At 32.3% G+C, this 12,142-nt stretch overlaps 1 pseudogene; it reads right to left on the bottom strand.

Moving 5' to 3' along the window:
• Positions 1–3,116: 3,116 nt before the first annotated feature.
• Positions 3,117–12,142, bottom strand: part of LOC149535235 (mitogen-activated protein kinase kinase kinase YODA-like) — a 130,626-nt pseudogene continuing 121,600 nt past the window's right edge.

The following is a 12,142-nucleotide window of genomic DNA, read 5'->3' on the forward strand; positions in this document are numbered from 1 at the left end:
ATACAGATTCTAAAAATGCTATTTATACTAGAGATTCCAATACTTCTAACAATGAATTTTTTCATAGACTCCCCAGTAGAGTTGCCATCTTGTTGGCTCCTAATTTAACAGAGTTTGAATAACCAAGTATGCAAGGCAAGAATGCATCTATGGATAGCTATCTCTAATAATGAACACAAATCACCAAGCACCTGGGCCAACTATAAGGCTACACTCCTTCTTCACTTTAGGCTCTACAAAACCTAGGTGGGTGAACCTCTTAAGATGTGATTATGTGACCAGTGCAATGAGCATAATCAAGATCTAGAAAAATAGATGAAACCCCCAAATCTTCTATACTTAACCAAGAAATCACAAGTATGAAATAGCTAATAGCATGATTCATGAAACTAGTAAGCTAAGTGAGGGTTAGACTTTGAATAACTTTCAGCAAGACTTGGATATGAGCAACAAAATTGAATGTTCCTATCTCTAATGAGTGCCTTATCTATTGGGTAATTACATGAATTACAACCATACATCTTTTGGAAATCTTTGACATAACTCCTACATCAAGATCCTTGATCTATCTTTCACCTTATGAATAGACATTTGCATCAAAATGAATCTCATAGTCAAACTATCCCATCATGAAATCTGCAAACCCTATGATAAATATCAAGCAATTACATGGCTCTTTATTCCATTAGCAAGATACTTCAATCACATGAATTCTTAAACAAAATGCAACCTAGTTTATGCTCTTGATTGACAAACTAGAAAATATTACAAATCCATGAACATGAGACAAGATTCAAACTAAAATTAAATCTCCTTGTTGTGTTTTTATTCATTTTCCTTGAAAACAAATAGATGAAAGATGTACAAAAATACTTCATAAATCACCTAACAAATGAGAACTATCTACATAAAACTTAAATGTTGCTCAATACAAGAGAAATTGTTGAAGGAACTAGTATCACAGCAATTAGAACATTTCAAATGCTGGAACCAATGGTCTCATAGTGAAAAACTAGAACCCTAGCTATAATGGATGAAAGAAAGAAAGATATAAAAGAGAGTGAATTCCCAAATTTTTTATGCATCTAACATGTGTCCACTTGGAAAACATCTCTTAGTAGTGAAAAGAATCTCTCTAATCTCTCTCTACAATTACATATCAAATCCTCAACAATTTTATTTGGCTTCCTAACTAAAAATTGGAACCAAATTATACCAGAATGGCATAATATCCTCAAAACTAATCCAATAGACCTTTTACCATGTGTTTTTACCAAGCATGTCTTCAAATTTTATATTTCTACATATAGCTCAAACTAGTGAATTCTTGTGTGAAAGAAAACTCCCTAATCAAAAATTTCATTTTCTCCCGATTATGGTGATATATAATATGCCTATATTTGCCTACAAGAAACCCCCTTAATCTTAATTTAAAAAATCTACCCCCTTTGTATGGCTCAGGTTTGGTTTTAAATTTTCAAAAAATTAAAATAATTCTAAAGTTTAGACTTTAGAATAAAACCTTTTTAGATTTAAAAGCGTGCATCTCCATCTTTTTGAAAAACATTTTTAAAATGACACTTTAAAATTATTTTATTTTTATCCTCATTGTGTCATTTGGGTCAACCAAGGTTTGACTAGCCTACCACATGGTAGTATCTTATTGCTTGACCTCTACCATTGGATGCCATGTGTCATCTTTTGATTGGACCACCCATTTCTACCATGTGGTAGCTCCTCATTGGCTCATAAACTACCCACTCAATACCCACATCATGGCCACCTCACTACACCTGCCATGTCACTACCAAATGGTACATTCTTACTAGTCTAGGGTTGCTCCAACTAAGTCACCATAGATGAGGCCCATTATCACATGGTGGCTTGGCACTTCTCTACTTTACTTATCTTCTAAACAACTTCTCGAAGTGGGAAGCACCAACCGTTGATCCAAGCCATGTGGCAAAATCTGAGCACTTGGTCATTTGATGCAACTTCACAACCTGATTCAAAATCTAAGCCACATGTTGAAATTTAGTTGGTCCATCTAAAAACCATGTCAACATCTTAGTTTTCATTTTCAAGCATCAAAATTTCATTTCCTCCAGCTGTCTTCATGAGTTGGACCCCTACGCATGTTGTCTTCTTTTTGAAAAGCTTGTGTCTTAAAGACACTTAGCATTATAGTGCTAGGGTATTTAAATAAGTGAAAATACTTTCTTGCAGTGAATGTGGGATAAATCCCCTTCATTTTTTTTCTACCCCTATTACTCCATTGATGCCCTCAATGAAACCATTTGCAGACCCTATTCTTCCACCATTAGATCTCAAAACTTGATAAACATGTTTCTTTGCTCAAAAAATTTGATGGCTAGGGTTAGAAAAAATCCAAATTGATCTCACACCCTCTGACACCCTCAATGCATGAAATACTTTCAAGTAAGTCATGGCATCATAATTGTTGATGCCACCTGCCACGTATATTACCCCAAACTTGGTGCATTTGGATTTCTCAAATAGGTGGATTTCATTCAAGTAAATGAGCACCCTACTCATGACCATCACATAATCTCTGCACTAGAAAGTCCTTGGCCTCTATGCATTACAGCTTTTCCTCACCCCAAACACATTTTTCTCTATACTTGATTCATGGAGCTCTTTGCCTAGAGACGTTGTTGCTTTCTCTAATTTTTTTCAACATCAAACTCCTCTTTAATTATGCATTTGTCTAAAATACTACCACCTTAGACTCTTTCTTGCCTACCCTACATATTGGTGGCTTCTTCCTTTGTGCTTTTTGGTGCTTTCTATGGCATGAGTAGCTCACCTTGCAGCTTTCTCCACTACATTTACTTGGTCCTATCACTATTTTGGATGTGGAAGTTGCTTGCGTTGAGTGGCTCTACCTCTTTCATCATGAACAACTTCTAATATTGTCGCTTCGTCTCCTTTCCTGCTCACAGCTTTGGACCTACCTTTCAATGTGTGGGTTCTCTCTAATGCATGGGTCACTCTTTAGCATGGGCATCCTACCTTTTCAATGCATGGATAGCTTCCTTAAATTGCCTATGGCCTTCCTTTGAAATGGCTTCTCTTTAAATATCATCTTCTGACAACTATTCTTGAGCTCTAGGTGAGCCTTCTCAAGTATGGCTCGATGGTGTTCCATGGTAAACATCAAACCTCATATCATGATAGACACCATTCACACTAGAATCATTGAGATATCTCCTATTAGGTGATCTAGGAACACTAACAAAACCTTCATCTAGATACATCGACTACTTTATAGTTCCATTTAATTGGAATGAAATGGCATCATGGCCTTCAATCAATGGAGTTGATGTGCAAGAGCTAGCAAGTGGGGTTGATATAGGCTAAGGAGACATCCTGCCACTTTGAATATTTGTGGTGAATGATATTGTATCAATGGGCTTCCACAAGTAGATATTGGACAAGAAATTGGTATTGATATATTCTTTTGCAAATAGAACTGCTCACTTGAAGTTCTATGTGCACAATTTGCTTGTAATTGTCCAGTAGCATAATTTGTATCAAGAGAAGAAAGGTTCCTTGCATGTCTAGCATCCTGCATCACATTCATGGATCGATTAGCATTGTTGGTTTAAGAAAATGCTTCATGATTCTAGGAAACAACATCAAGCTTAGCATAAGTTTCTACATGCTTCACAAATGGATGTTCTAAAAGTTATCAAGTTGTAGGATGCATAGCAGGATTGCGCTGAAGAAAAATCCTTAAAAAATCCTTGCAATCCTTTAAAAGATTGTCAGGGATTACTGGAAGCTCCTTACTATTCCCAATTTTAAACATTGTAGCAACTCCTTAATACTGACTCCAAGGTGGTTTTGCAGTGGCCATCTCTGGAATAGTACAACCAAGACTCCAAATATCCACGGTAGAATGCTCCCATTTGAATTATTGATAACCTTAGGAGCCATCCAGTATCGGCTCCCCTTAAATGATAGAGGAAAAGATTTCCCAATGATATGTTTAGCCATTCCAAAGTTGGTAACCTTGACCTAACCATTAGGATCTACAAGGATGTTAGTTCCTTTGATGTCCCTGTGTACGATACTTTTGTTATGCAAATATGCCAATCCTATGAGGATTTATCAAGAATAACTATGAATAATTGGCTCCTTAGATTACATGCACTTTCCTCTTATCTAATTATGAATAACTTTTCATTTTTAAAAACATCCCCTATTTGCATCAAAACTCGTCAATCTTGGCAGAATTAGTCAAGCCCCAAAGTTAGTCTAGCTAAAAAAAAAAAAATTGAACAACTAAACTAAAAAACTAATTCATTCATCCTCCAACACTAATTTGAAACAAATTCGATCATTGAAAGAAAATTTGAAGCTTATTTTACATCTTTTTGCAAATTATCAATTTTTTGTTAGGAGGTCCTTTGACTAGCTTTAAAAACTAACCCAAATAGATAACTGGGCTCTAAAATCACATGCACTGATTCTTTGCTCCACAAACTTGCACCCTATTAAATATCCTCTCATGAAGAATTCTCAGTCAAAAGATATTGGCTGTCAAAGTTACCCCTTTAAAATTGCCTACAAGAAAACATGCCAGAAAATAATAGAACACATTTGGAATCAGCTTCAAAAATTAGGGTAAGATGACACTTGGGGAAAGGAAAATTAGGGTGTTGGTTCACTGTCATAAGGACAACATGAATTTGTGATTAGGGCTCATGATGAATAACTAGGCACAAATGGCGAGTGGTCAAAGTAGGCTACTCAAAATTTGTATCTGGGAAATAATGTCAGAAAAGCAATTTTTGCAAATGGAATGGACCTAGGAAAGTGTGTAGATGGATTCGTCAAGATTTGAAAATTGGAAAACTTAAAGTATTTTTAGAGTACAACATAGTATTACAATCCATTTGATCTCACCTATCACAAATTTTGAGATATGACATCATGAATAGGGGTACTAACAAATCTGCATCTCTTGACACTAGTAAAAAGTTAGAAATTGTGTTTGGAATTGCATTTGGAAACTAATCAAATGGATTATTCATAAGCTTAGTATTGAAACATAGCATTTCTTTGACCTCTAAAATGTAACACAAATTAAATTTTCTCATTTCAAATGGATTCTTCATAAGCTCAATATTGAAACATAGCATTTCTTTGACCTCTAAAATGTAACACAAATTAAATTTTCTCATTTGAGTCAATTGGGTCAATGTCATAACAAGTCAAACAGGGTTTCCCAAAATTTAGAACAATTCATATCAGCATAACACTAGTAAATAACCAACTTTGAGGGATTCAAAACCTAGACAAACAAACTCAAAACAACTCAAAATCTAAAACATAGGCTCTCTAGTATGGACACTAGACATTCCCAAAGTTGAAAATCATGAAACATTACCAAGTACAAGATATTCACATGCAAACAAGGCTTCTTGTCATTGTTTGCCACTTTAGGCAAAAATGTAGAATTGACAATTGCTCAAAATGGGACTTCACGAAATGTCTTAGAATGGCAATTTATCTTCATGGGATGAGTGGACATATTGAATGGAAGGTGTTAGAAATATTGAACACCTCTTAGGCTTCAAATGGATAGTCGAGTACATGTGCATTTAAAAATTTCTTAAGGGCTTAATTTTTTCAATGGTACTCAAAATTGGGAAGGCAATTTTGAGTCCTAACACTCTAAACTCATTTTCGGGATCGATTTTAAAATCTAACACTTAAATAGCTCAAAATTGCATTTTAAAATTTTGGGACTAGCACGATTGAATGCTTGTGTAGTCCAATTTTTTGATTCTTTGTGAATCTTGGAATCTTTTCAAATCACATTTTCTTCAAAAAATTCTAAATTTTTGGAAAAAGTCAACTTTGTTCAACTCTAGTCAGTTTTGGTCAAAATTGGTCTTTTGGACCTTGAAATCACTTTGAATTGACTCCAACTTTTCTTTAGATTCTTTTGATCTCTTATATATTCTTTTGAATCTCTGATTTCTTTAGTATCTCTTGCTATACTACTCTATCTCACTATTTTGGTGTATCATCTTTTGATTTCTCTCCCAAGGGAGCAAGATGATTACATCATTGAATCTTTCAAAACCAGCTTCAACTCAATCTAAATCTTATGTCCTCATCACTCAGGGGATCTCATTACTCGAGGCATCTTGTCCCCTCTATCTTGCATCATTTGTCATCTATCTTATCTTTTCATCAGCTAATCAATCTTATACTAGTTCTTGTCAGAGTTTGATGGATAAGTATCGAGATATACTAAACCTTGACACCTAAGGATCAAGCCTCATTTTGAGGATGATTCTATGACTCATGATAGGTCTTGTTATCTCTTTTATTAATCTAAGTATCTAGGTTCTCTATTTAGATTCCTTAAAATTAAGCTCTATTCATGAGATAATCTTTAAAAGCTTATCAATTTAAGTATCTTGATGTTCTATCTAGATTCCTTAAGATTAAGCTCCATTTTGGAGATAATCTTTAAAATCTTATCAATCTAGGTGTTCTATCTAGATTTCTTAAGATTAAGCTCCATTCTGGAGATAATCTTTAAAAGCTTATTAATCTAAGAATCTAGCTCTATCTGAATTCATTAAGATTAAGCTCTATTCTAGAGATAATCTTTAAAAACTTATCAATTTAAGTATCTTGATGTTCTATCTATATTCCTTAAGATTAAGCATCTTTAAAAGCTTATCAATCTAGGTGTTCTATCTAGATTCCTTAAGATTAAGCTTCATTCTAGAGATAATCTTTAAAAGCTTATTAATCTAAGTATCTAGGTGCTCTATCTAGATTCCTTAAGATTAAGCTCCATTTTGGAGATAATCTTTAAAATCTTATCAATTTAAGTATCTTGATGTTCTATCTAGATTCCTTAAGATTAAGCTCTATTATGGAGATGATCTTTAAAATCTTATCAATCTAGGTGTTCTATCTGATTTCCTTAAGATTAAGGTCCATTTTGGAGATAACCTTTAAAAGCTTATCAATTGGTCTTTGTATCATCAATTTTGGAACTAATCTCATTTCTTGATCTTTGCATCATACTTCTAATTTATTTGAATCAAATGTGTTGCTCGCACATGCATTCAAAGAGGGGCAAATGTAATACCCCAAAATTGGCACATTTCCATATTTACCAACTTTGGTTTATTCAACTATTCCTAAGTCCTATTTTACTAGGCACTTCTAATTCTAATAATCGCTACTTGACCTAGGTGTCAAATGAAAAAAACCCTAATTTGCATTAATCACACTATTTATTTAATTCTTAAGTATCAACTCAAATTAGCTACATAAACCTATTGATTTAAGTTAATTTAATTATAATGTTCTACTTTAATTAAATTGAAATTACCTCTTTAGCTAATGTACAAAGGAATTAAATACATTTAATTTATTAAGATGTCTCCTCTTTTTTATTATTGAATTTAATTATTCAATTAATTAAAGTTATTCATTTATGAGATCATATTCTATTTTATTAAATTAAATATTCTCAAAAAGGGATCAACTCCTTTTATCACTCAAAAAGGAATTAGTTAACTCCTTTTATCACTCAAAATGGAATCAATTAAGTCCTTTTATCACTCAAAAGGTAGTCTGTTAACTCCTTTTTCATGAGCAAGTTTCCTTCATGACTAACTCTCCTCTTCAATCTTGACACTCAAAGGCAACCAGTTGACTCCCTTTTCATGGGGAAGTTTCCTTTATCACTGGCTCTCCTCTTCAATCTTGATTGTCCATTCTGATTAATCTTGACCGTTGATCACCTCTTGGATTTTATAAAGAAATCTCTCCATTCCTCATTATGTAGGTAGAAAATTGGAATTTGCATCGAACTTATTCTGAAATATCCACTCATTTTCTCTCAATCCCATATTAGCTTAAAATGCATTCATTTAGCATAATATGTTTCTTTATTTCTTAGCTTAACAATGAATTATCATATATGTTAATCTTGCATATCTCATATAGCTTAAAATCCTTCATTCTAGATGTCTGGTTGCCCAATTATTGTTCTAAGAGAAAAGGCATAATCCTTCTAGTTAGAAGGCAATAGGTCACACTATTGGATTTACTTGAATGAATAATCTCATATTCATTCTGGGATAATCTCTCAAATAATGCATTGAAGTGTATGTGAGGATGTGAGGCCCACATTCTGGTAGTTTATCTATATGTCATGTTGGAAAGTGGCTTACAATGGAAACTAGAGCCCTAAGTGGTTGTCTAGGTAACCTATTGTAGGTTGTTTTAATAAGTGATAATACTTCATTAAATGTGTTTAAAATGAATTAGTAAGATATTGGTGCCACATAAAGTCACTAGGGGGTTAGATTCCTAAGAGACTGGCAAGGTGACCTTAGAGTTGACTCATTAGTATGCCTTGTCTATATGAAAGGATAATGATGTTGCATAGAGACACTAGGGGGGTAGAGTCCAACAAGGCTGCTAGGGTAACCTTAGAGTTGGCTCATGTGATGACACTTGCCCACTTTCATAGTAGATTTCCTACATGTCTATGTTGCCTCTAGGTTTAGATGATACTTGTGTCTTGGTACCGTTTAAGATGGTTTGCTTTCAGTGTTTCCTTGAACTAGATTTTGGTTATGACTTATGTTTTGATATCTACATAGGATTTGAGTTTATCTCCTCAGTGCAGTGGCAGTGGACCATTTAGGTTCCATGAGGTTGGGTGGTAGTGCATTTTCTTATACCATTGACATCTAACCCTTGGTTGTCATTGTTAGATATACTTATGTAGTTGATCCTTTCTTTCTAATTTTATATCTCTATTGGATAGTTATATCCTATTATACTTTACTTGATTTATCATAGATCATATGAGATGATGTATTTTATATAAGATATATTATTCTTTGAGCTTTTCATACCCTATAACTTGTATAGTGGATGATTATGCATTCTAGTTATGCCAAGTGGTATCCTTTGTAATTTTATATTATTTAATTGGATTCATACTTGTGATTATTCCATAATGTAGATTTTGGTTATGTGTTAGATTTAATATTAATAAAACTTTGACCATGTGACTCAATGTCATGGAACCCATAAGAATTGTAATTTGTTTTATAGTATGTGCTTATGTGTATGTTTTTGCTTTCACTATATTATTTTTGTTGTTGTTAAGTCATTATGTTTTTTTTTTAAATGTTTGGAAAACTTAGTGAAACTTTAGGTTAATTTATTTTGGGTTCCTTGGAGAGGTGTTACACAAATAGAAGATGTGAAACAGTGTTTGGAAAAAAATTTGAGATGTTTGGATGGAGATAAGACAAAAGGTTGAGATTGAATTTTACCACAAGCATAATTTGCATATAATATTCTTTCAATAGGAGTACTAATAAATCACCATTCTAGACTGTATATGGGAGTAGTCCTTGAAATGCTTCTAAATTGAGGTAGCTAGATAAAGGAGAAATAAGTAGTGTTGAAGAAAATGATTTTGTTTAACATTTGAAGAACATCCATAAGGAGGTGAGGAAGTAGATTATTAAGATGAATACATAATACAAGGATAAAGCGGATGTGAAAAGGGGTTATAAGGAATTTTAGGTTGGAAATAGATTCATGGTTCACTTGAGAAAGGAGCATTTTCCACTGGGTACATATAATAAGTTGAAAATGAAGAAGTTTGGATTGTGCAAGATAGTGAAAAGGCATGATTATAGAAATGTTTATGAAGTATACACTACTACAAAAATAACAATATATTACTAAATAAGCTATTAAAAATTGTAGATATACGACCAATTTTGATCATTTGACCATTGGTAGTTTATTATCAGTCATTAATATCACAACTAAACTTATGACTAAATTATATTAATCATTAATTTGGTCATTGATTTGGTTGTCAATTGTTATGGACTAGTAGTTTATTTGGTGTTTTATTTGGTAGTTTATGTTATTAAATAGTATTTTATTTAGTAGTACATTTGATAGTATATTTAATAGTGTATTTGGTAGTTGATTTGGTAATAAATTTAGTAGCATATTTGGTAGTTGATTCATTAGTATATGTGGTAGTTGATTTGGTGGTTTAATTAGTAGTTTATTTGGTAGTTAATTTGTGGTTTATTTAGAAGTTTATTTGGTAATTTATTTGGTAATTAATGTGGTAGTTTATATGGTATTTTTTGTGGTGGTCTATTTGATCATTAATTTAGTCATATTAGGGCATGATGGAATTAAACCACCATCTTCCTACTTATAAAGTAGGTGCTATTCCATTGAGCTAGTAACCTTCAAAGAATAATGAAAAAAATTGTCAATGTTACATAGATATTGTTTTTTCTAACCCCTTTCTTTATGTTTTCCCACCAAAATTTAGTATCTTCATTGTAAATTAACTAGTTAATCCTTCTAAAACAATTTTTCTTAACATATATTATGTTGTTGAATAATAGATTTTAAAATTATTACAATAATAGTGTAATGTATAATGTCCAACATACCCTCTATTTAATAATAATGTAATATCCCTTTCTAGTTTGAGCCCCCAAAAACATTTTCCATTATGCTCTTGATTACAAACCTTTCAATTACATAGAGAACACAGTTGTATATAGGTATCTATATAGGGTAATAAATTTAAATAGTTTAGTATCTATAAACTTAAATACAAACCATTTCAAAAGTCCACAAAAATTTTGAAGTGAATTGAGATGTCCTAATGTTGTCCCATAAAGTGATCATTGGATTATTTTATCAATGACTATATATTCTAACTGATTGAACAATTTTCCCATGTAATAGTTGATTAGATGGTTTTTAACAAGAGTTACAATATATAATATGAAAATGTTATTTATCAACTTAGATTCTATTGCTACAAGCAATATTTGCTAGTTCAAATCTTCAATATTGATAAAAATTATATTATATGAAAACCAAATGCATTCCTAGATTCAAAATGATATTAAACTCTTTTAAATAAAATAAAGGATAACTAAAAGAAATTATTAACTGTAAATGTTTGCTACACTACATAGTTGAATGCACTCCTAGTCATATAAAACTAATATGCAACAAGAGCTCTTGATGAGCCTGAGAGCCTGCCTTTGGGGACAATGGGGTCTTATATGTATTCATTCTATGATATGTTAGATAATAGTGTTTAACAAGCTTTGATTTTAATTTTATGGATGCAATATAGAAAAGGAGCTGAAAATTTGACACATTATGTGGTAGTGATGCAAAAAAATAAATGTTATTCTTCATTCATCAAAATGTGTATACAAGTTTATATGTGCGGTCCTCTTTTTTTCATGTACAGATGTAGCTTTACGATAATCTAAAATAGAGAAATTTGCAATCTATTTCAATGCACAAAAGTGAAAAAAAAATACTATTATTTTCCTAATATATTCTAGTTTGATTTGAGGGTGGTTTCATGGTCCTTGTAAAATGTTTCTGCTACATTTTTTGATTGTTCCTACAATATGTCTATGTGAGAGAGTTAGAAATGGGCATACTGATAGTTGGAACTTTACACTATTAGGCTAGAAGAGTTGATTGAATTTTATTAGTGCTACCTTAGTGGCTAGCATACTATGGTGGTAAAATTTGTTCAAGCTGATTTTGTGTTTAAGTGATCTACAATTGTCAAGAACAAGTGATTAGCAATTAATAAATGTGTGATTGTAAGTGCAAGAAGTACGCAGAACCAAAGTAAAAATTAGCTTACAATGATGAATTCTTCTATTATGGCTTTGATTGAGTGGTCCATTGCAAGTATATTCTGAGGTGCTACATAGCATGAAATTTTTTTGAGAAATAGTTTCTTCAAAGCATTGTTTGCAAACCAGTTTGCCTATTGTAATTCTCTTCTCCTTATGTGTAATGGGAAGGGATGAAAAATCTTGTAGGAATGTATCATCGATATCATGTACATTTTTATGGAAATGTATAAGTTCATAGATACTACATAGATGATTTGGTGTGTTAATAATAGTTCCCAAGTATGTTGTAATTAGTTTCTGATTTGTGATTTGTGCTACAAGTTGTTTATGAGATAGTTTGAATTTAGAATGAGCACTTTGGATGGAAATGGTTAGTTTGAAGGTAGAATTCTTCAGTTGCT

Source organism: Cupressus sempervirens, chromosome 10 (assembly GCF_028749045.1).
Source record: "Cupressus sempervirens isolate cs-2001-9-10 chromosome 10, ASM2874904v1, whole genome shotgun sequence".
Taxonomy (NCBI): Eukaryota; Viridiplantae; Streptophyta; class Pinopsida; order Cupressales; family Cupressaceae; genus Cupressus; species Cupressus sempervirens.